A 26,010-nucleotide genomic window follows, 5' to 3' on the forward strand; every position below is an offset into this window, starting at 1 on the left:
GAACTTTACATGGAAAGTGTTGCCTTGTTGTAACCCAGGAAAAAATGTAGACTGCCAACATCAATCAGCGCCAGATCAGACTAAGACATAACTGTTAAATGGTTTTGTAAATGTTAGAAATGCATGAGCATCCAGGGTCATACAAATACCATAGATGACCATAGATAATACCATATTTAGACAGGACACAGGTCTTAGTAACTCCGTAACTAGAAGTGTTAGCAAACTCAAAAGGAGCTTTCAGTGTAATCTAACCCAGAGACACATAAAACAAATCAAAGGTCCAGGGCCATGCTCCAGCATTGTGTTGCATTATTATGCCGGTGGTTGCTGCTCGCTGCAGCGTGGGGCCACGTGCCGATCCTCAGACCGCTCCACTAATAGGGCTGTTTATTCCACCTTTCCTCTCCTGCTCTCTCTCTGCCTCCCTCCATCCCTCCTTCATCCTCCCACATAAAATGCCAAAAGTATTCAGCAAACCTGCCTGGCTGCTTTTATATAAAATAACAAAGTGTTTCTGGGCTTGTAAAACACAGCAGGACTGACAGTTTAGCAGACTCCCCACAGTCTAGAAACTTCCATTGAGGACGCGGCAAAAAGGATCGAAAAAGGACATTGAATAGCATGGAATACAATTTATTTCAAAAGGGTGTTAAGCTATCCCAAGTACAGTCACAAGTCATTAGGGTAAAACTAGTACATTTATCCCAAAGCCATTGTGGTGAGGCAACTTTTACAGGGAATTTCTGAGGCAATCCCCCCACTCGCTAACACCCAGATGGAGAGAAGGCGACATACTGAAAAACACCCTCTACCGCTTACTATCTCTTTTCTTACACACAAAAATGACACACACACACACTCCATGTGGCTAGCTGAGAGCCAGCTGTTCCTTTCCACTTCACATCACTATGGGCTAACGACTGCTAATCCCCCATAGCTTTTCCCTCAAAGGAACTAAGGCAGCAGCCATGATCTAACTCCTATTGAATTCCAATTACCCTCCACCGGGATTTCACAATAAGAGTTCCCCCTTTCACCACCACCACCTCCACTAACACCACCCTTACTTCCCACACGGATCGTACCGTCACAATTAGAGCCACCCACAAGCAAACAGCCAGAAGATACGGTATCATCAGGAACATGTGGTTATTGTTATACACTCCGTATTTATTTTAATGATTTTAATTCAATTATATTTAGATGCTTTGGCAGTTCTCAGCACTTATTTAACCGAGGGAGACCAAAGCACACTACTGTATTCTGTTCTCCCACCACATAGCAACAGTTGCATCCTCGAATGGACTTGCCCACCCCTTTCCTTTTACCCTGGCAAGTTTGCCCCTTTTTGCCAGGCAGGGTCCCTTGTAAAAGAGCTTCAATGAATGGAGGCCCAGCAGGGAGCCCGGCAGGCTCGCACTCCTAAACCCTCCCCTCCCTTCAAGCTCACAGCCTCACACACCCTCCCTTGCTTCCTTGCTTTATCCCTTTCTTACCTCTTTCATTTTCTTGGTAATAACTTTAAGGCTATTTATCAGGAATGTTTATAATCACTAACAAACAACCTCTGAACAAACGATCAGAGGATGATAATTGCCATCGTTTGGAAACATGTATAATCCTATGGCCCATAACCATAAATATCAATAATAATGTGAAACAGTTCCAAAACCAAAGGACTGGTTTTATAAATCTTTTCCCCTCCTTTTCACCCCCTTTCAGCCTAAATATCTGGTTCGATTTTACCTCAGCGAATTCCAGTCTTTCAGAGAACAACACTGGGCAATAAAGCAATGGGTGGCTCTGGGGTGTACTTTAGGGATGGAGGGCGATAGGATTCCTAGTAAAGTCTGAGACAATATGCTGCTATGGTAACAGCGGGTAGGACTGGGGTGAAGAGGGCTAGACATGGTGGGAAAGTCAGTATAGTCGAAGGAGAAGTTTAAGGGAATCAGGGATTAGTGGAAGTTAACACCTTCTAAAAAATTGTTTAACTTTCATACATTTACAATGAAACGCAGTTATGGTAATGTAGCTTCATTTTTCAAGAGTAGAAACAGGCTTTTGGACTGCCAGCTGTTGGCTGCCATTGCTAGAAAGTCATATTTTGTATTGCACTACTGCGTTTTTACTGTCTCTTACTCACCACGTCTGACCCTTTTATAACATTTAACATTTTGGAGACCTATCATGCGGGAAAATGTATATCTTTCACTTGAAAAGTGGAAGCTAGCAGTTGGCTAACTAGTCTCCCCTCAGAAAGTGGAAGCTAGTTAGCCTAGCTTGTCAAGATTAGCACTGAGATGCTACTCTTCTTTCATCTGCTAAGTCATGGGTAGGATCAAGCTAGCGTTAGCTGTAATTAAAGTGACTAACTATTTGGGCACACAAATAATGGACCAATCAAATAACAAGTAGCAACATTGTCTGTCGGAAACAGAAATGGATACTGGTTTTATAACAAACATTATTTTAAATCTCAGTTTCAGCATTCATTAATTATTCCCCAAAAACAAAACGTAACTTGGTTTGTATTAGCGATTGTTTTCCATAATCATCATAGTCTGGATGATTTTACCATGACACCATTGCTGGTAATGAGTCTGAGGTGGCTGAATGGAATAACAGAAAACCGGACTAATATTAAACTAGTAAGATGATTGCATCTACAGCACCAAATGTGACTATTGTAACTTGGATGGAAGCTAAAGGTGAACGCAAGTTTGAGTGGCGCTCTTACTGTGGTATTGGCCCTAATGGTTTTTTTCCCTTCTTAAAATGTCCTCATTACTACTTTAATGTTTCTCTCTACTTTTAGATGATTACAGTATAATGGAGAGATGGAGTCATGGCATAGTTTATTACCACACACACACACACACACACACACACACACACACACACACACACACACACACACACACACACACACACACACACACACACACACACACACACACACACACACACACACACACACACACACACACTCATGGATATTCACATCCAAATAACCCCAAGGATGCAGGGAGACATAGCAACAGGAGGAGTGCAAATAAGAAGATTACATTTGAGTTTTCCATGCTTTGACAGCTTGGTGTGTTTTGACCTTTTGAATCTGAAAATGACTCAAAGGATTTCACAGCAGAGCTAAATTAGTTGACCAAGCTCATGTTGAATTGAATAGTATTCACAGCTAATATGGGTTTTAAAATCCCTGGCAAATAGACCAGGTGGAATTAGGTTTTATATGTATCCTTCCCTTCCCTTTACAGCTTCCCTTTTACATCTATAGCATTTTACCCTGTTTTCTAGGGTGTGTCTAATATTCAGTCAGATCCCCTAACAGAAATAGTGTTTTTTACAATCAAAGCCGCAATGAAACAAGAAAATGGAAGGAGGGAAAACGTTTTCTACACTTCGTTTTAATCACTTTTTTTCAGTTTGTTATATTATTGCTTAAGCCTTTACCCTGTCGTCTTTGAAGGTCATACAGAATGTATAGCTACATACTGTTCAAGGCAACATTTGAGTCGTATAACAATACAACTTCAAATTTCCTTTGTTACGCTAATGCAACACGTCATTTTAATATCAGAAAAGGTGCAAAGTCTGGAAAATAAGCGACAACTGTTTCTCACTGAGTCATTTTCACGAAGGAAACAGGCGAATAAAGACATCAACATCTTCAGCCCGAGTTTTGTTGTTGATGTTTTTTCCCCCTCTCGATATTTGCGGTAACATATCACAGGTTTCACAAGCCTTGCAGCACAGTCCAGCTTTTAAACCAGACTAAGGGACAAGTACAAATGAGAGGCGATCTCAATACAATCAGATGTATACGGGAAAGTAAGGAGATTCGCAGCCAGCCACACGCTCTAATCGGAAAAGCCTTAGATGTCACGGCAAATTTGACGTGTGGGTGCTCCGATTATTATGACTTGAATGGAAAAACATGAGCAGGGCATTGTTTGGTTAATATCCTTTACTTCTGTGAGTGAGAGTGTGTGAATGTGTGTGCGCCGTGGACATCTATCCTCTCACATGTTTAATAGGGCTTTGGCTGCGTTGACCGCGGGTGTAAATGTGTCATACTTTATTAGAAATCCCAAAGAAGAGGGCTAACATTAATCACTGGCTCTTGTTTATGAAAGTCATAAATGTTTCACTGAGTGCTTTATTGTTGGCTGCCAGATTTGGAGAAGCAGACGGGGTCCTTAACGCGTGTGTGTGTGTGTGTGTGTATATGTGTGTGTTCAGTCCACCACTGTGTCACGGTAGCACCCCGAATCCTATGAGAAACTGTCTCTCTCTCCCTCTGCCTCTCTCATAGGCTTTTTGTCATGTTGTCAGAAAGTATGACATCACCCTGCCCTTTGACCCACACAGTCAGGAGAGCGCTGATTGGATGATTGGCTTACAGAGGACATCCACATTGACTTCAAACTCAATTCTGCTGATGTCAGGCGCTATTAGAACTGACGACATGCACACACCGATCGGACAGGACTGTGTGTGTGTGTGTGTGTGTGTGTGTGTGTGTGTGTGTGTGTGTGTGTGTGTGTGTGTGTGTGTGTGTGTGTGTGTGTGTGTGTGTGTGTGTGTGTGTGTGTGTGTGTGTGTGTGTGTGTGTGTGTGTGTGTGTGTGTGTGTGTGTGTGTGTGTGTGTGTGTGTGTGTGTGTGTGTGTGTGTGTGTGTGTGTGTGTGTGTGCAGCATGTTAGTGTGTTGGTGTGTGCAGTCATGTTCAGGGTTATATAGGTCAAATGTCTGAAGCTAGAACATCTCACAGCTGAAATACCAGGCGAAATGTCAAACTGTGCCTCTGTGCAATCCCTCAGATCAATAGTTCAATTGGACATAAAGGCATCACTCTATCCAGCGGGTTAACGTGCTATATCATGTGCCAGCCTCCATCTGAACCGCTTCAACCAATACTCTTGTTTCCCCACAAACATGAGACAAGAGGAAAGGCTTTTACCCAATGTTTTGCAATTTCATAATAAGTATGATCAGGAAAAAGGCCACAACACATTCTGATTGGTCTAAAGTCTTGAAATGTGGTACTGACAATCTTTTGGCTAGTATTCAACTGTACTACTTTTTAAATTCGTTTTTTAGATGACATGAGAAATCAAATATTCATCATCAGCAAAGGTCAGGATTTTTTAGAAATTAGGAAAAAATGCTAACATGATGATTAAATGTCTTTCATATTTTTGAAATACTTTAGGAAATGTGTCAATCAGTATTTTTAAATCACTAAAATCAAAGGATTTGAACAATACTACAAATCATAATTTGTCCCTCATGCTTCCAGAGATAACTGGTTCCAATGCTTCATATTAAAGCCTTCAGCGTACTCTCAAAACGACCCTTGCCAAGGATGGAAATGCCACGCAGTTGAATTTTAAAATGAGAAACCTTTGCGACATACTCCATTTATTTTAATAATCTCTGGTAGGTGTTGAACTTTTATTTTCCACCCTGAATCCTTGTAACTACATCCTATAGAGCCATTATGGAGCTGTAAGACGACTATTACATGGCTCAGTTCTCGGGTGGGGGTTCTTATTAGACGTCCCATCTCGCCTCTTAGGATTTCTGTTGAGTCAATGTCCCTTGGAGGCCTTTCTCAGCTTCGGGATGCTCACTTTAAATAGACCATAATATACAGCCAGATTCATAAGATCAGTGCTGCACAGCTCCATTGTGAGGCGTTATATCTCCTCTCATGATCTCTGTGCAATCATCGCTGCTCTTTACGCTTTTCCCCAAAGTCCCACGTCAAAGCATAAAAGTCATAACGATACATCTAAAAAAGACGATGGTTCACAGCGGCTACGCTCCTCATGAAATCACGAGGAATCATAAATTTAAAGAGCCTCCTTCACGCCCCCTCCCTTCTCCGTCCTCCTCCTAGTTAAGTGTGGAATAATGTCATCTTAATGATTATTTTTTTGCGGTGTGCCATAACAGCATAATTCAGTGAGGGCGTAATGATTTTTTATGCCCCTGACATATTGTTTTGCGGGGAGTGACATAAAAGCACGGTGACATGTGGCATTTTGGGAAAGGTCAGGCGCTCCGTCTTGGCCGCCCGTCCATCTTCATAACGTCGCCACTTGTCATATGGAAACTGGCATCACCAATCTTTGTCTCTCCCTCGTCTCTCGCTGACCCTGCTCTCCTCTCTTATGTCCTATTCCTCTTCCCTTCCTCCTTCTTTTTCATTGCCTTTCCCCCATTTCATACCCCTTTCCCTGTCACACGTTCTCTTGAGAAGAGCTTATTTTTTAACAAAGAGAAATTATAACTGTAGGGAATATAAAAAAGATTTCACACACTCGCTCAGACACACACACACATGCCAGGGCCCCGGGGGTGCTGCAGGGGACCGCATGTCAACACCAGCTGTGAGGATTGTGGTGACAGAGAGAAGGGCTAATACTAATGTGATAAATACGTCAGCACTCACTCCGGGCACATTGTGTGTGTCTGTTTGTGTTTGATGGTTTCGGGGAAATGTGCTCAGGGCCAGCCACTTCAGCCAAACAGATATTTAGACAGCATTTTGTCCTCAAAAAAGATGCCAGTGTGTGGATTCCAATGCCACAAGTCGTTGTCCATGAATGATAAGTACATCTTCTACATTAGGAACACATCACAAACTGTTCATCACCAATGGTCCAACTGCATCGCCTCTTCATGTAGAATGGATAATACGACCATAATGCAGGAGCACAAATGAAATGAGAAATACTGTATGTTAATGAGCCTGTTGCCCAGATGCATGATGGGAGGTGTCCCATACAGAACTTGTCATGATGATTGAAAATATATTCAATTATACCATGACTATAAATGAAAAGAATATAAAAAAAACTGAATGAAGGGCATTCTTAGAAAGAAATTACAATCATGATTAAATATGTAAACTCTTAAGAAATTATTAAATCTTGAGTGGCACTTATATACCACTGTGATTGATCTGACCATTATCGTTTAAATTATACCAACTTATTTCATCATTTGCACTATTACTATAAGCTCCTCCCTCTTCCTTTGCCCCACTCCACTCCATCCTTTCCACCTTAAATCACCGTTTATCTGAAAATGGTATCTTAAGGTCTGCGAATAGATCTACCTCCGGCCTTAATTTTTCAGGCAGTACTACATTTATTAGTGAGAGCCCACCACATCTTTCCCCAGCTAAATACAATATGTATGTGTGTGTGTCAAACAGGTCTGTGGTCTTCTTGTTGAAAATTAATCGGTCCCCGCGATGCATGGTGGGAACAATTCACCCTGTAGCAAAGATGGGAAGTTACAGGAAACACACATACACATGCAGATACTGTCAACATCACATGCACATACATACATAGAGGTGTGTGTGTGTGTGTGTGTGTGTGTGTGTGTGTGTGTGTGTGTGTGTGTGTGTGTGTGTGTGTGTGTGTGTGTGTGTGTGTGTGTGTGTGTGTGTGTGTGTGTGTGTGTGTGTGTGTGTGTGTGTGTGTGTGTGTGTGTGTGTGTGTGTGTGTGTGTGTGTGTGTGTGTGTGTGTGTGTGTGTGTTTTGCTGGTCACGCTATGTCATACAGGGTGAGTGAGGTGTAATTTCTCGGCAGTAATACTCAACACTCGGGCCCTGACAGCTTTAATGGTGATGGCCTTATTATAGAGCAGACGCTTTGTGTGTGTGTGTGTGTGTGTGTGTGTGTGTGTGTGTGTGTGTGTGTGTGTGTGTGTGTGTGTGTGTGTGTGTGTGTGTGTGTGTGTGTGTGTGTGTGTGTGTGTGTGACTGTGTGTGACTGTGTGTGTGTGCGTGTGTGTGCATTTCAATGATGATGGCCATATTATAGTGAGTGGAAGATGGCTAAAAGGCTCAGATTTATACCGGCCCACGTTTACAATACTTACATAAGAATAATAGGGCAGAAGATGCTCTATGCCATGTACATTTGTGTGTGTGTTGATGTGTGTGTGTCGGCGTGTGCTAATGAATGCCATCTGGTGTCTGTTGAAGTAGTGTGAGTGTAATGAGAGCTGTTTTGTGCTGATGAGGGGAACAGAGTTGCCCACACATCTGGCACTATAGAATAAAACAGCAAAAGCAATCATATCTCTAAACGGGCAATTACCATTAAAGGAATAGAATGTAACATTTCTGCATTATTATTTAAAAAAACGATTACTCCTTTGTTTTATATCTCGTGTGCACTTAAAATGTAGAGAAATTCCTTATTTTAATCAATACGAAGTTGCCTTTCATTTGGTCGTCTATAAAAGCGACATATGTATCACCATTGAAGGTATACTAATAACACATCTAAGGAAGTGTACCCAAACTCACAAAAAGTGTGTGTGCTTGCCATGCATTTTTCCAGTAAGAACAGGGTAACACAACTCTGTGGCCTTGCGGTTTACGTTATTATGGTCTGATTTACAGTCACACACACACACTTCCTACCTCCCAACACTTTTTTTCTGTCTCTTATATCACCCAGTCTCCTTTCCTTTCCTTCCTCCCTCCCTCCCTGCTTCCACCACAATGTTAGCTAATCCCCCCGCCTGTCTGTGTTGTACTCACTTCCTGTAACTACACGCTGTCACAGGACCAGCACCTGCTGAGCCGTTGCAGTGAGGAGAAAAAGGGCTGTGCGGTGCGTGTGGTTTCAGGAGAGTTAACGGACAGGCTGTAGCTACACTGCAGCATGAATTGTCGGGCAGCGTGGGTTAACCTCTTCCTTCTATTGCAAAACTCAGGCCTTGTTCCTTTTTTATCTCAAAAATAAATCACTCAAGACATGCCAATCTCAACAGTTTTTCTCTACATATACATATTTTTAGATGATTACGGTTATATCTCCACCAAAGGCTTGATTTCAGCAACACAGAAGAGATGATTTGCTGTCAGCACGTATGTGTTTGTGTGTCAGATTGAGAGCTTAAAGGTAGTTTATGCCGAGGACGTCGCTCCTCCAAACATTGAGAGCACTTGATCCTGAAAGATCTGCCTCTCATTTCAGTCCGTAAATAAGCCCGCTGTTGTGTGTTTGCTCTGGATCAATCACTACCCTGGGCCTCAACACATCTCCCCCGCTCCCAAATTGAATGATACGTTCCTTTAACAGTTCCCCTAAATATTCATATCTGAGTCAGAATCACCAGTATAACTCTTTTAAAAGGTATGCTTTGGTGCACATGTTCACTTTGTGGGCCGTAGATAACAAGCATCCCTAATGTGACCCTTAGTGCTAAATTACATTTTTGTTTGTTTGTTCCAGATCACCATGTAAGCTCGATATGACTTCCATACTGCCTTAATAGTAGGGATAATAAGGTCTATTAAATTACCGTTTAAGTGCATACACATGAAAGCTGTTAGTTAGACATTAGTTAGAGTTCCACTGTTGAAAACCAAACTTTTTATTACTTAATGAGACATTAATACAACCTGTTATACATTCATAGTAACCTTTTTTGTTTTTGCATTAAAACAGATCTTTCAGCAAAATCAAATCCCTTAAAATTCTTGCTTTTGTGAATGGAATACTGAATTAGGTCCAGACTCATAAAACAGCATTTCTGTGTGATTATTCAAATCAAAACACTATTCATCCACAATTTTACTTTTGAATTTAAGCTAAATGTTGCTTCAGCTCAGTGTCGCATGTCACCATCGAAGTCTGTGTCTATCCCGAGACATTGAGACTGTGTTTACTGAATAAGAGGCCTTCAAATTTGCTTCAGGCTACATTTTCACATCTAGTGATCTCTCCAATATGCTCTTATTTTGCGTATTGAAAGCAACCAATCAGCTTGTTACCCTCTCTCTCTGCCTGTCTTACACTGTAATGGGAATGAGACACAGCTGATGGTCCCCAGGCTGTGGCAGTACAAAGTGCTCTGCCTGAGGTGTGTGTGTGTGGTATCAGACAAACTTGTTGTTGTGTGTGTGGCTGACTAGGTGCATATTTCTGTCTAAATACACTATATGCTTATGTGAGTGCTTATGTGTTCCTTTGAGTGACTGTGTGTGCACTTACCAACAGCAGACGCCTACAGAGACACGGGCCTGTCACATCCTGTGTATGATAAGACCTAATGACGACACCTCGTGATTGATTGAATTTTTGATTTGTCTGCTGACGTCTAGCTGGCATCCTTTTCATCTGACATGAAAAAAATAATGGTCTCTCAAGTGTGTGTGTGTGTGTGTGTGTGTGTGTGTGTGTGTGTGTGTGTGTGTGTGTGTGTGTGTGTGTGTGTGTGTGTGTGTGTGTGTGTGTGTGTGTGTGTGTGTGTGTGTGTGTGTGTGTGTGTGTGCGTGTGCGTGTGTAGAGTTGCCTGTCTGCCTCTGTACACAGCAGGTGATATTTGCCAATTTAACTCAACAAGAAGAGGTGAGTGCAGCTGTATTTGGGTTAGCAGTGTGTGTTTAAAGAAAATTGTGTGTGTGTTTGTAAGGGTTATTACACTTAAATGAAATTACCAGGCTTGTCCACTACTTTCCCCCATCAGCAAATACTTTTTAACCTCACCTGACTCAAGTTATATGTCACAGGCTCAGTGCAATGCTGGTGCAATACATTCAATCACAGCTGTAAGCTTTGAAAAACATATGTATGACAACAGTCAGACACAATTGACTCAGAATGGAGCTGTTATACCGTCAGTAATGGTTCTGCCTAACTTGACATCAGATGTGTACAAAAACACATATTTGATTACATGTCATTTACCAAAGCTAAAAAAAACTACTTGACTAATTATGCAGGCTAACAGATACAGCTTACCATGGTAGCTATCAGCCTGTGTTTGAATTGGTTTATACATGTTTCTAAACACTTCACAAGTAATGTCATAATGGCACATAGTTTAACTGCCGTGACATTTCCTTATAGGCTGATGTGTTTTTTTTTTTTAAATCTGCGTCTGATGAATAAAATTGCCGTCGCCATTTAAAGTAGTCTTTTAAAAAGGGCAGGTTTGTTCCACGTGATTTTGCTAATCGAAAACCGAAAAATAGTGAATCAAGTTTTGAAATGATGACATTAATGAGAGTTAATGCTAACTTTTAAGATTTCAATCAGCCTATGAATGCTAGTCACTCATGTTTTAGCTAACTGCTAACACAAAATTGCTAAAACTCAAAACATATGTATGTTAGCCTTCCTGGCCCAGGTGCAAAATATTATGTGATAAAAGTCAGCAACTCTGTTCATATCATTATCTGGCAGTAACGAAACACTTATCACGTATTACTTAACAGCACAACAACAGTCTAATGCTAAACGCTAATTGCTAACACTTAATCACAAAAATTCAGAAAACACTGATATATTAGCCTTTATGGCCCAGGTGCAAAACATAAGTATGACAAGAGTCAGACACACTGTTCATATCACTGCTGCTAACTCAACGTGAATCATATATGTTATCTCTATTGACTATGAACTCATTCCCCACCCCTTCACTCCGGTTATGGCACTCCTGAGAAAGGCCATTTCCTTCATTACAGTAAGACTAAATAGAGCGTGTCTTCATGGTGTCTACATCCCTGTCCTATGATCTAACAGCTCTCTGTCCAGATCCACCCCGTTCTGTCCTCTAATCTTGTTTGTCAGAACTAAATGATCTGCCCCAGCGAGGTGTGTTAGCCACTAATGAATTTATTGCTTGATAAGAACGTTGGCCATGCAGTTCCAACTTACAGCGGCTATAAAACGGTGGAAAAGAAACACGACGTAATTAACCTTTACTAGCTGTGTGCATAGGTGGTGCCGCTTGATGTGGTGCGCGTCGGCGGTTGGGGGACGTGTGTGTGCTTTCATTAATGCTTGTTTGCATGTTTGCGCCAGTACGTGTGCATGTCTGCCTGCTGGGTTATATGTGTGTATGTACAGTATGTGTTGTGCATTAATGGGCAGGAGGCAATTGCTATCGATAACGACGCGGCTATCAATTAATCGTTAATCTCGTTCTGCCAGATTAGCGCGTCATCCGATAGACTCCAGACTGACTGGAGACAATAAATACGTAAAGTCAATAAAAAAAACTGCAAAGCATCAAGGGAGAACAGGGAGATATATGGGAGCGGGGGTTGACACGTGCCAGGGTGCCACCATCACATAAACCTGATGTTACAGCTTTACACACAAGAAGAGAAGAAGAGACGTCATTAAGACTGATGTACACACTCATTCTCAAACAGGAAGCCGCTTGTCGTCAAGCAAGACACATAAGACCTGCTATTCTTCTTCTTCTCTACTTTAAGCCATTTCCTGTACTGTTAAAGACACACACACTCTAATGGGTAATAGATAAAGGACTAATGCCTGGGTTGAGGAATCAAGATAGATGGATAGGGAGGGAGGGAAAGAAAGAAAGAGTTATGAAGCAGTACCCGGGGGGTTCATTTCTCACAGGCAGTTTTCACACACACACACACACACACACACACACACACACACACACACACACACACACACACACACACACACACACACACGGAGTAAAGGTGATGTCTGGCCGTGCCAAGCCGGTAGCATGCTAGTTAAAAGTGAATGCGTTTATGGCCGGTGTAGGCCCTCATACATCAAGGAGCAGTTTGTTTAGCCAGCAGTGTGACAGGGTACAGTAACAGGGGCAGGGCCGGAGAGCGGCTGCAGCGTGATGAATGGGAGGTTACAGCAGGGATGGTGTCCCAGTGTGTGTTTGTGTGTGTGTGCGAGAGAAAGAGACATCAAAGCATGTTTTTAGCCCTCAGATTAATGGCGATTCCACTATTTGATCGAAGTGATTTTTTCCCCTGTATTTGAAGAATCTCTTTTTGAAGCTGTAAATATCGCAGACGCCCTCCTCAAGTCATCTCGCTCTGCCCGGTGTGAAAGGATATTTCTCTGCAGTATTGACATAAAGCTTATGGGTTGCAGTATAACGTTTACATTGCAGAATGTTTTTTTCTGCTTTGATTGTAGGTCTGGTGAGGGTTTTTCAAGCAGTATTGCTATGAGTCAGATAGAAATATATATTTTTTTTAGTTTATGGCTGGAAAGTGTGTCATGCCATTTGATAAAATGATTGCATTTTCTGGACATTTAGTGGCATCATTTCCTTTCTCTATCATTTCTAAATTGGAAAATTGGCCATTCCAAAGATGGATCTGTGCAGCTTTTATTGGTTTATAATTTATAGTTTCACATTTGGCACAAAACCCTTCCATCAATACCCAAGTGCAAGAAAAATAAGCGCACATTATCAGCAGCCATTATATTGAACAGGAGCAGTTAAATGTGACAACATATTTTTTAGCAAAGCAGGATTTAAAACAAAACAAATCGAGGCAGAGAAAAACGTAAGTGCTCCATATTTCCATGTTATGCTTACTTCTATTCATTGTACTTTTTCAGGACAAATTAACATTTAAAAGCTTCCTCTCCTAACTCCTTACCTCCTCCTCATCCTCACCCCATCCTTGTCCCAGTCTCTGCCCTGCACCGACCGAGCTGTGGATCTCACTGTACCACGGTGCTGAAAAACAATTGTGTGTGTGTGTGTGTGTGTGTGTGTGTGTGTGTGTGTGTGTGTGTGTGTGTGTGTGTGTGTGTGTGTGTGTGTGTGTGTGTGTGTGTGTGTGTGTGTGTGTGTGTGTGTGTGTGGTGTGTGTGTGTGTGTGTGTGTGTGTGTGTGTGTGTGTGTGTGTGTGTGTGTGTGTGTGTGTGTGTGTGTGTGTGTGTGTGTGTGTGTGTGTGTGTGTGTGTGTGTTTCTTTAAGTCTGCTAACAAAAGGCTCATTATCTCATGCCCACAATGAAAACAACTAGTTGAACTGTTCTCCTGTGCCTCAGCGTGGCGTTGCCTGTGTGGTTAGTGAGACAGTCAGACAGACAGATGGAGAGGAAGACAGTCAGTTAGCGCCCGCCGCGGAGCCGGCCGCTATTTCTCCCCCAATAACTCACTTTTCTCCCCCTTGGAGAGGGAAAACAATAAGATATAACAATTGGCAAATGGCTGAGGCAGGCGGAGCATTACAAATGAAATGTAATGTTGTTACAGTTTGGAAATAATGAATTATGAAGATAAGCGGGGATCTGTAAAATCGCTGTAGCGATTTACCGGGGTTTCATTTTTCAACTGTATTGAATTATGGGGAATTGGCCTCAGTCAACTGCAAAATACAAAACGGGGAAAAGGAGGATGATTCACCGTTTCACTGTGTGTGTGTGTTAGGTGTGTGTTAGGTGTGTGTGCAGTTGTGTGCAAGCATATGCAACCTCTGATTGTTTATTTACATGGCTGTGTTTATGTGCATAAAATGCATGGGTGCGTTCACTTTCGCGTGCATGCAGTGTGTACTGTGTGTATTTCTGTACGTCTCAATGCTGTGTGTGTGTGTGTGTGTGTGTGTGTGTGTGTGTGTGTGTGTGTGTGTGTGTGTGTGTGTGTGTGTGTGTGTGTGTGTGTGTGTGTGTGTGTGTGTGTGTGTGTGTGTGTGTGTGTGTGTGTGTGTGTGTGTGTGTGTGTGTGTGTGTGTGTGTGTGTGTGTTCTCCCCGTAGACCTGTTGAGGGCTTTCTCTCGCTCACCCCGCCGCACATGTGATAAATGTCCCTTATCGCCTCTGTCATTGTAATAGCCCCACAACAGGCCCAGAGAGAGAGACACCGAGAGGGGGGACAGAAGGATGGAAAGAGGGATGAGAGAGGGGAGAAGGAGGGGGGCCGGGGCAGGGGGGTGTTGAGAGAGAGAGACAAAAAAGATGGGGAGAGAGGAGAGGGAGGGATGGCGGCATGGAATGGGATAGCTGGAGTTATCAGGCGGTCCTGTAAGGGGAAGAATACGCATCAAGCTGCCAATCATCCGGCCTGGAAATTGCTCTGAGATTTGAGTCCCCAGACGGTGTGTGTGAGTGAGTGAGTGTGTGTGTGTGTCCATAGAGAGTATCCAAAGCCCCTGTCGTCTCGGTGCTATTACTGCCCCCCATCCTTCCACTCGTCCCTTCATCCGACCATCTTGCCCTCTCTTCTCTCGCCGTTTTTAAAGCTCAGACATAAAAAAAAAAAAAAAGAAACACATCTCTTCTCTCTCTGTCACTAAAACCTATACTCAAGTTGTTTCGAAACACCGTTGTCGTCAGCGGCACCGGCTATTAGGGGAAGGCGATAGACACAGAGAGAAATAGAGAGGGAGGGGTGACGGAGAAGATGGTGAGGAAAGGAGAAGAAAGAGAAGAGGGGTTAATATGTGAGCAGAAACCATTTCAGCCTCTTTAATTTTCTATTGATCCGAGAGCTGCAGACCTGTCCCCTCAGCCCCGTCCGTGTGTGTGTGTGCGCGTGTGTGTGTGTGTGTGTACTTGTGTGAGTGTGTTTGGAGTTGAAAGCCTCCAAGCTGTCTCTATCTGAGAGTACCTGAGAGTAAGAGAGCTGTCCAGTGAGACTATGCATCTCCCAAAACAACTTTTCACAAGCTAGGAAAAACACTCTTGTCTTCGGTTTTGTTACAAGGCATTTTGAGGTAATTTTAGTCTTAAGAAAAATCTAATTGTGGACACAGATTGTATTGACGGGAAAGCAACAATACAAAGAAAAAGAGAAAAAATGAAGACATTTATAAAAATCAGTGAGGTAAACTACATTTTGTTTCTAAATAGTTCGATTTTTTTATCATTTTCTATTTTCTTGACATTAGTCAATCAAAATGTTAAACTAGTTCTAACAAATGAGAATGTTTCAGGTCAATAAATATTATTCTAAACCATATATTTGGCCTAAATGTGCACGTTTTAAAGCCTTCATTTAAAAGCCTAAGCTGTAGACTAAGTGAAGGACCTGTAAGGGCAAATTGTAGAGAAACATCCCCCTCTATTGGACACTGTGATACCTCCAGGCACAGGCAGGGGGGAGACCAACGGTGGAAGTGGAAGGAAAGGACAGGAAATGAGAAGGGAGGGATGGAGGAGAAGATGATATGCCTGTAGGGAAGATAGCACATTCATAAACATCACAATGATGTCCAATTGCAGCCGTGTGATGCAATCGCTCTGTATCTGATTGCCACAAATACACAAACCCACATACACACACACTTAAACACACAATGGCCTCAGGTGTGACCTGTCCAACACCCCACTCCAGCAGATAGACATCTTTGATCTATCAAGTCTTAGCACCTAGATCTATTTTTTCACATACGTCTTTTTTGTCATTTCTGGTATTATAGAGAATGAGAGATGGACAGACAGGCTTTACAAACAGTGTGGTGGTAGAGTGTTAAGGAATAATAAGACAACATTTCCGATGTGGAACTGCCCCTTTTCTCAAGTGGTACAAGACAACAATTTGTCCTAATGTTTTTATTTTATTTTGATCTTTACTGGTCTATTAAATCTCCTTTTCGAACAAAAGTGCTCGTATAAATTACATTATGTGAGTGGCGTATAAACCACTCTGACTGTGACATTAGGAAATGTTGTGTTTTCACAAGCACACCCTTGTAGTCTGGTCCAGTTTGGTGCCAGGGAACTCTCCGATTCTTTAAGATGACCCACAGTAAACTCTGTCAGGACAGGCAAGAAGCAAACCACAACAGAGACTACCCAAGGCCTGACCACAAACTTGGGAATGTATTCATTATCTGGTTTGCCTCCATTTTCCAAAGAGACCTACAGTTCTAGGACAACTCAAGGAAAACACAGAACTCTGAGCGTCAATGTTTATTGTCCTTAATTACACCAAATCTCCAGCGAACTTCTGATCAAACTCGCAGAAAACTGAGATTTCTTCTGATCAAATTTGCCATCTAAGTCGTGCCAACAGAGATTACAGAGACGCAAAAAAGTTTGCTTTGTGCCTGTTGGATTTCTATTCCGGTGACACTCCGGTGAGAGGGGTAATATAGCAGACGGCTCGACAGACAGATAGATGGAAGGCCAGACAGCTCCCTTGTATGAAGGATTATCCCCTATCCTCTGTTTGTGACAAGAGCTGATAAGGGCCTGAGAGGAGAGGCAGCGAGAGGCTGAGAGGGCTGCTGACACACCAACACACACATATGCACATATAATCCACAGCGAGAGAGATATCAATCCATCATTTAGAGCCGGGGATTCAGCGAGAGGAAATAGGTTCTTCTCAATCGCTGACAACCCAACACACACTCGCGCAAACACACACTCACCTGCAATCGCATCTGCTGTACAAAGGGCTCATGGGGCTTGAGAGTTGAATGGGGGCTGTTTGAATGACTGTTCAATTTCATCTATTTATCTGATTTACATTTGGCTATTGTTGCCAGCACGGCTGTATAATATCTTTGTGTGTTTAGAGCTGTTATTGGCTCTGAACGACATCACGGTCACTAATAGAAACCATACATCTGAATGTTGTAATGGTAGCTATCGCAATCGGGGATTGTTCTCATTGTTAAAATGGGAAAAAAGGGAATGTGCACTTGTGGTTTCTATAAAGGTTCGAACAGAAAACATTAAAACTAAATCATTGTAGTACACTTGTACAATTTAGCTATTATGAGCAAAAAATCTGCAAATGTCATTTAATTGAAGAGTACGTTTTTACTTTCTCATTTAGCATGAGTTAGCCTTTAACCTAGGGTGACATATTTTTCAAGTGAATTTTTACGCTATTTAGGGCTTCCATTCACATATTGGTAAATGTAAGGGAAACAAGTTATCAATTTAAATACTCCATTGGTATAATTATTATAATATTAAGGGTACTGGTAAGATTGTGCGGCTGTTTGACAGGAACATGAAAATCCCCTCTCCTCTCCTCAACATGACCACATCTCTTGAGGGGTGTGTGTGTGTGTGTGTGTGTGTGTGTGTGTGTGTGTGTGTGTGTGTGTGTGTGTGTGTGTGTGTGTGTGTGTGTGTGTGTGTGTGTGTGTGTGTGTGTGTGTGTGTGTGTGTGTGTGTGTGTGTGTGTGTGTGTGTGTGTGTGTGTGTGTGTGTGTGTGTGTGTGTGTGTGTGTGTGTGCCTACCTCATGATGGAACCTCAGTGCTGATAGGAAAAGCTCAGAGCATTTGACATGCAGAGAACCAGACAGTAAAGTGAAATCAAACCACAGTAATAGTTTCATTTGTTCCCTCAGTCTGTCCTTGTTACGCTCCTTCTCTTGAATTGGTCCATGCGTCTTCCTGTAACCTTGAACATATGCACTGATATCTGAGCGGGGGAGTTGGGCTATTGATTACAGTTTGCGACAACAGGTCAAAGGGTTAACATGTGTAAGAGGAACCTTATTGCAAGATGTGGGGGGGGGGGGGGGGGGGGTGCTCTGCAGTGGGAAGTGGTTAAGGAGGTGCCCAAGGGTCTACAGAGGGGCTTTAAGATGATATAATACACTCACTCACAATGTTGCAAGAGCTCAGTGTGATATCTGGAGATATTGAGCACAGTGTTTTGCAATAAAAATGTGTCATTGTGTAGAAACCCTTAATAATATAAAATAAACTAGTTTCCGGCTGCTTAGAAAAAATACAGATTGCAAGAGCATAGGAAAAACTGACGAATAATAAAAGGTGACACATAGATGTTGGATGATATACATGGAGTAAAGGAAAAATAATCCAGTCTTAAGTGGGAGAAAGACAGAATATGTAAGAGACAGAGAGGGGGGGGGGGGTGTATTTGGCTCTGTATTGCTGAGCGCCAGGTTAGGTGCAGGGCCATTTGGCGAAGGCTGCGGTGCTAGAGTTGATGGATGAGACAAACTGCAGCCTCTTTTCTCTTGTAACTTTAAAATCATTAAGCCTTTTACATGGCCATGCAGATTTTTATAGCCACCTCAGACAATCTGCCGCTTGTTCATGTCTTTAGATCGACAGGATGGGAGAAGACTCACAGAGATGTGTAACGTCACATCATCTAACGTGGATCAGATCTCAGATCTCAAATTAAATCAAATCAAATCAAGTTTTATTTATATAGCACATTTTTAAACGATTTTTGGTCGAGCCAAAGTGCTGTACATATAATAAAAAAATACCCTACAGTAAAGACACTTTACAGCAAATACAACAGCACAGTTTGTTCAGAATATCAGTATGAGAAAACGACACCCTCTGTCCTTAGACCCTCTGAGATCTCCTCATAGTTATGGATTTATAGTTATCTACATAACATTTTAAATGATAAGCTGTAATGTGTACATTTTTGTTTCATTCTTTTTGTAAAGAAGCATTATAGGGATTGTTTTTAGTTCAGGTTTTTTATATAATGTTAGGATGAATAAGGCTAATCCATCATACTGTGCCACAATTTGTGTAATGATGACATTTGACTCTACTTTTCCATGCAATGTGTGCCTATTGACCATATTGAAATGATGTGGTGGAACACAACATCTTTCTTGTCTCTTTAAGAAAATAAGCTTTAGTTAGAGTTGGAGTTTATAGTTTATATTAAAATGACTTTAGCATATGGCTTTTTATCTGCTGTTTATATATTGATAATTAAGATTTAAACGTATCAACAAAAAAGATATGGCATTTACCACTCCCAAATGTGTAGTAATGTATTAGCTCTGGCATGTTTGGAACCTTTCTTAGATTATGTGATGTTTTATGTTTCCTTTTGATGGTGTGGAAAGTGATAAAGTAATTATTTAAAGAAGGCTGAACAATTCAGTCTGAGATACAGCTTACAGCACACATGTTGCTACATTAAAAATGATTCTCACCTTTCAAATGACATCACTTTACATTGTGCGTTCCTTAAAGGGGACCTATCATGCAAAATGCACTTTGTGATTTGTTTTATACATAAATATGTGTCCCCGGTGCGTCGGGGAACTCACGCAGCGTCAGAAAATAAAACCCTCTCTCTTTTCCTCCGTACCCAAATATTTTAAAACAGGGGTACAACGAGCGGATACAGATTGGCTGCCGATCTGACGTCAAATCGGCAGCGGACCCACAGAAAATTGCTATCAGAAACAATGCCTGACGTGTTCTGGACGTAATCTCGTCTTTGTTTACATTAGCAAGCCTCGCTAACACTCAGAGCTAACCTGTACTGTGTAGAGCACATGTGTTTAAAAAGCAGGAAATAAAAAGAGGAACTCACCTTGTGATAAACCCGCAAGAGAAAAAGCATTTGAGCTCCAAACTGTTTCAGAAATAATCTTTGATGTGGTTTAGAACAGGATGGCGTTTTATCACAGCAGAATTTAACTTTATCTCCGGTAGAATTCTGATCAGGCATTAGCTCCGCCTCCTCTTTTTCTTTTTTTTCAAGCTAAGGACCCAAAATCCGCGTTACTCTAACAGGGCTGCAAAAGAGGGGTATGAGCAGTATGAGGCATGGCTACAATGGGTGATCTGTTTGGTATTTTAAGCAAAACACTTCACAGACATGTTTTGTATGGGTATGGCCCTACAATATATTTGTCCAATATAGCATACTAGGTCCACTTTAAGGAGCGCTTACAATGCTTACATTTCACATCTCATCCCTGATGATCCTGCTCTCAAAATGCAGCTGAAAATGACGTGCAGGTACCCAGTAGGTAATCCGGTGCTGAGAGGACAGCCCTGACATTGATCTCAGATTGTAATCTGCTGCTCCTCTTTGCCTGGCACGTTTTGCAATAACAAATACAGCTAGGTATAACCAGGAGATCCATGGTGAGGATATGAGTTCTATTAAGACAACCCAGTTAGCTGAGATAAACCTTTCCCTGGCAAACTCACACAGTGACATCAAATAATCATATGACTTTTTATAGTATCCTATTTCTTCTTTTGGAGTGTGTGTTTGATACAGAAGGTGTCATGTTCGAGGGGCCAATAAGTTTAATGATAAACCAGTCGCAACAACAGGGTGGGTGTTTCTGCGATGCGCTCTGAATATTATCAATAACAGCCTGTGTGCGTTTGTAAAGTGCGCCTGGATCCATCCATCCGTCAATCGCTCTCATTTCTCCTCCACAGGCTTCCTCCTCCGCTGTTAGGATTCAATTAACACAGTGCAGGCAGCCATGGCACCCTCATTAAAGCTAATTAGTTAAAACATCAGCCAATCTAGCGTTAATTGGCTTTGGTAATTAATTCAGCTGCTAGACCATATGAAAGCAGCAGGGAGAGAGATAATGAGAGGGAGCGAGGGATAAAGAGAGGGCGGACGGGAGGGCAATCAGAGGAGAGGGGAAAGATGAAAGACAGAAAAAAGGAAAGAAGATTTGAAGAGGAACATAACTAATGGACAGGTCTTCTTTCTGTAGTCTGAATAGTTGCACTAGTTGTAAAAAGCTCAAAAGATGCGCTGACATTTTTCCTTACAGCATGAAATTGTCTGATTGTGTGTGCTGAGTCATGGCGTCTATTTCAAACTTGCTGATGCCCCTCCTTGCCCACTGACTCTGCACATTACCGCCGCGTAATGAGGCCCCTTTGGGATGGAAATGAGTGCCGACAGGCCTCACGCCCACACCTCTCTGTCAGGTATCCCTACTCCTGCGGACAGCTGAGGAAGGAGAAATGGAAAAGAGACAGACTGCAGAGAGGGCAGAGGACAGTGGGAGGAAAAACATCCCTTTGTGTTATTGTGCCTATTATTAAATAGTTATAATTAAATCAAATGTAGGAAACTGTATTTTCCACACTCAAAAAGTATGTTCATAGAGGTAATTATGTCCAAAGAAAATCCAAATCCTAAATCAGTTATTTTTCGATCATAATTATCCATGACAATTTAATTTAAAGTGTGGGTTATGGTAAGATTACTATATTTTATTTTTAAATAGCTGAGAGAAAGAAAGAGATTTGAGATAATCCTTGAATCCATCATTTAGATTTTCCATTGGCCTTTGTTGTGTTTTAAATAATAACTGGAGCGAATTATAAACGTATATTTTTTATTTCACTTCCAGAAACATACAATTATTTAACTCGGTACGTGGCTTTCATTCATGTACACCTGCTTTATATAAAATAGATGTTGGTGTTATTCCTGCAGAAGATTAGCAGGGTATTGGTGTGTGTGTGTGTGTGTGTGTGTGTGTGTGTGTGTGTGTGTGTGTGTGTGTGTGTGTGTGTGTGTGTGTGTGTGTGTGTGTGTGTGTGTGTGTGTGTGTGTGTGTGTGTGTGTGTGTGGTGTGTGTGTGTGTGTGTGTGTGTGTGTGTGTGTGTGTGTGTGTGTGTGTGTGTGTGTGTGTGTGTGTGTGTGTGTGTGTGTGTGTGTGATAGTGGTCTTGAATTGAGACATAGCCTGTATCGGCTAGATGTGCCTCTGCTCCGTGGGTCAGTGCTTGGTTAATGCTCCATTAATTTACTTCTTTCTCCCTCGCCACTGTCTCTCTCTCACTCACACACACACACACACACACACACACACACACACACACACGCACACACATGCACACGCACTGACAAGGTGATTGATTGAATAAACAGCTGTCAGTAGTTGGAGATAACCTCACCAGCATCACACCGCTGTCTCTCAGACACACTCGCGCGGCAGGGTCCCTGGAGTAAAAACCCACATTACACATGCTGACACACACTTGTAAACAGACGCACACACACACAGGGACCATCAGATGACCATTTATCAGCCTATGTTCAGAACCAGGCAGCTGATGATTTATGGCTTGTTAATTTCTTGGTTTTTCCCTTTTGTTTTCCTTAATCCTCCACATTTTATATCAAAGTGAACTCCTTTTTAGTTCATGCTGAACAGCAAGTGGGTTTAAAAAGGATCTCCACTATTCCCTTTGATATCATAACAAATATATAACATGTAGTAGCATTGACAGTTTTCCCATGATGCCAAAATCTCCTGTCCATGTAAAATAAATGCATCTGCCGATTTACATATCACTCATTCTAAGTGCAACGTGCATATGTTTACACACCGCAATACTCCCTTGACTTAAACTGACACATCCACACTGCTACTACTCTCACACACACACACACACACACACACACACACCTTTCCCCTCTCTATCCGACCATCTCTTCATCCCTCCTCTCCACCGTGCCGACATTTCATTTGCTTTTCTAAAAGTGACAACCCCAGGGAGCGAGGGGAGGGGAGGGAGGGAGGGGAGGGATAGTGAAAGAGCCTGGTGATGAGTTTTGAGCAGGGCGTGGAGGAGTGCTATTTAAAAGCGCCATGCATCATTGTCAGGGAGTGAGGATGAGCAAACACACACACACACACACACACACACACACACACACACACACACACACACACACACACACACACACACACACACACACACACACACACAGTCAGACAGACACAGGAAACACACACATGCACGGAGAAGCAGTGCGACGAAGCCGGGGTGCCAAACTGAAGTTGACCCCCGTTCCATTTCATCAAATGTCCTCCGAATGAGCCGCACAGCCTCATCTATTTTGCAAACACACACACACACACACACACACACACACACACACACACACACACACACACACACACACACACACACACACACACACACACACCTAGTGATCATCCTAGTGTCTAGCCTGCTTAAATCACAGCTCACTTAAGAAAAAACCATATCACCTCCTCTCTGGGAGACGCACACACACCTTGGTGGTCCCATTTGTGTTAATGCGGCCCCTGGTTTTGGGCTTTAGGGCTCATATTTGCCATTATGGAGATGATGGCTTTACGGGGGCCTCTCACCTCACCTCACGTTGGTCGGCAGGGAGAGAGGGGAGTGTCGAAATGAAGGCTGACACCTCAGTGGGATTTATTTGATTGTGGATGCGAGGCGGTGTCATTCTGGAGAGGGGTGGGGTGGGGGTGGGGGGGTGAGACGGCAAGCCTCGGGCTAAGTGAAAAGAAGAAGAGACGACGGCAGGGCGAAGGGAAGGGGAAAGAAAGAGAAATAAAGGAAAGGGAAAGGCACAGGAAGAGATTGAGGGGGAGCAGAAGTGGCCCTCTTTCCCTTTCCGTGAATCAAATCAAATTCCCCTTATCGCACATTATTTGAAGAGGTTATCGGGCGCGGTAATGCGGTTACACGCCGGGCCGCGGCTGAGAGATTTCCTTGTTTACCGATGTTGGCGGGTGTTATAGCTAACCGGCCGCACGAGTGGCGAGGGGAGGGGGAGGGAGGAGAAGGGGGAGGTAGAGGAGGGGAAGAGGGGTAGCGGGCATAAACACTTGATGCATGTCAGAAAACTCATTTAGGGGAACAACAAGGAGGGGGAACTGAAGTGTGTGTGTGTGTGTGTGTGTGTGTGTGTGTGTGTGTGTGTGTGTGTGTGTGTGTGTGTGTGTGTGTGTGTGTGTGTGTGTGTGTGTGTGTGTGTGTGTGTGTGTGTGTGTGTGTGTGGTGTGTGTGTGTGTGTGTGTGTGTGTGTGTGTGTGTGTGTGTGTGTGTGTGTGTGTGTGTGTGTGTGTGTGTGTGTGTGTGTGGAGATGACAGTTGTTCAAGGACAGGAAAGCAGCCTCTACATGTAGACACTTTGTAATTCCATTTGGAAAATGTGCTCCTGTGTTTTGTGAGTCTGCGCGTTACCAACATACGTTGTGTGTGTGCCAACTCATAAATCCGGTCCTCCTTTCTTTCGGACTCTTATTGTTGTGCTTAAATCCAGTTTACATGCTCAGCGCTCATTAGCTGATTGTGTGTATATACTTTACAAGAGAAGTCAATCCCTTGCAATGGAGATAAAAGATAGAAAATGGTCAAAAATGTGGTCGCGTGTTAAAAAAGTTGGAGTTTTTTGCGAACGCTCAATCCAACTAAACATCTTTGAATGCGTCATTTCATCAAAATCCAGAACATGAAACTTTTTGGGGGTCACGAAGAGTCCCGGATACCATCTCCTGTGTCCGAGATAAAGCGGAGGGATGACACGCAATACAGGTCATTAAATGGGATTTGGAGCCACAGTGTTGCGAGTACATGGTGTGCCTCTTAGCCCATTGAGCCATGAGGACACCCCAAATGGGTTTTTATCTCTGGCCCCATTGAGAGCCAGTATTGAGCTGACAATCCCCGTCCTCTCTGGAGGTGGCCTTTTACCTCAGCTCATTGTAGTCTGTGACTGGGAGCCCGCGCTATCTAGCATCTATTGATTCCGACTTCATCTGGACCAAAGCAACACGGGAGAGGGGAGAGAGAGAGAGAGCAGGTGTGTTTGTGCAGCAGAGGAGAAAAGTCAAAGAAAAAAGGAAGATGAAGGCTGCTTCAAGAGTTGAAAGGGATTAAACTTGCCTTGTGATTACACACATTTGACACATTTTCATCTGGAACTGAAACCTAAACTAGAATTTTTCTTTGACATTACAAAAAAGGAAAGAAGTAAGAGGAGAGAAAAGGAGTATAGATCCTAAAAAACCTGTTTGAGAAGGAAGGGCACTCAGAGAAAGCCATTTATATCCATGAAAAAGACTGTGTGTATCAACAACTTCATTGCCATCTGCCACAAAATGTAATGGGTTCTTCCTTGGCCAATGCTACAAGTTTCAGGAAATTAGGCCCGTTTTTCCATAATCCCGCTGACAAACACACAAACACACTGAACCAAAGAAACATAACCTTCTCAGCAGGTTTAGTAAATATAGGCTGGAAGAAGAATATTGTCAGGGTTGAGTGAAGCAGGCAGGACCCAAATGCAGAATAAACAGAAAATACCTTTATTTCAAGGCTAAATAGTAACATACAGATCTCTTCCCCGTGAACACAGTCAAAGGCAAACAAGGATCTAACAATGACAGACAGAAAAAACAGAACTTAAATGCACACAAGACTAATCACACAAACAAGACACAGGTGAGGCGGGAGGAGAAAACACAGGGGCACAAGGTGAACACAATCGGGCAATCAGGCAGGAGGGAACACAGAGACAGGAAGCAACAGGCAAGACGGGGAGGGGGGGGGTGAACACCTTTCAAAATAAAACAGGAAACCAAAGACAGATCAAGACAAGACAAAACACAACACAGACAGATCGTGACAAATATGAGGATAGAAACTTAAGGAAATGACCATTAAAGGCAAATAGGAGG

General features: G+C 42.6%; 1 protein-coding gene across 4 annotated transcripts in view; it reads left to right on the forward strand.

Moving 5' to 3' along the window:
- The window catches only part of rnf220a (ring finger protein 220a), a 163,932-nt gene that overhangs the window by 89,683 nt on the left and 48,239 nt on the right, over positions 1-26,010 (forward strand). The window lies entirely within an intron of this gene.

Source organism: Trematomus bernacchii, unplaced genomic scaffold, assembly GCF_902827165.1.
Source record: "Trematomus bernacchii unplaced genomic scaffold, fTreBer1.1, whole genome shotgun sequence".
In the NCBI taxonomy this organism is placed as follows: domain Eukaryota; kingdom Metazoa; phylum Chordata; class Actinopteri; order Perciformes; family Nototheniidae; genus Trematomus; species Trematomus bernacchii.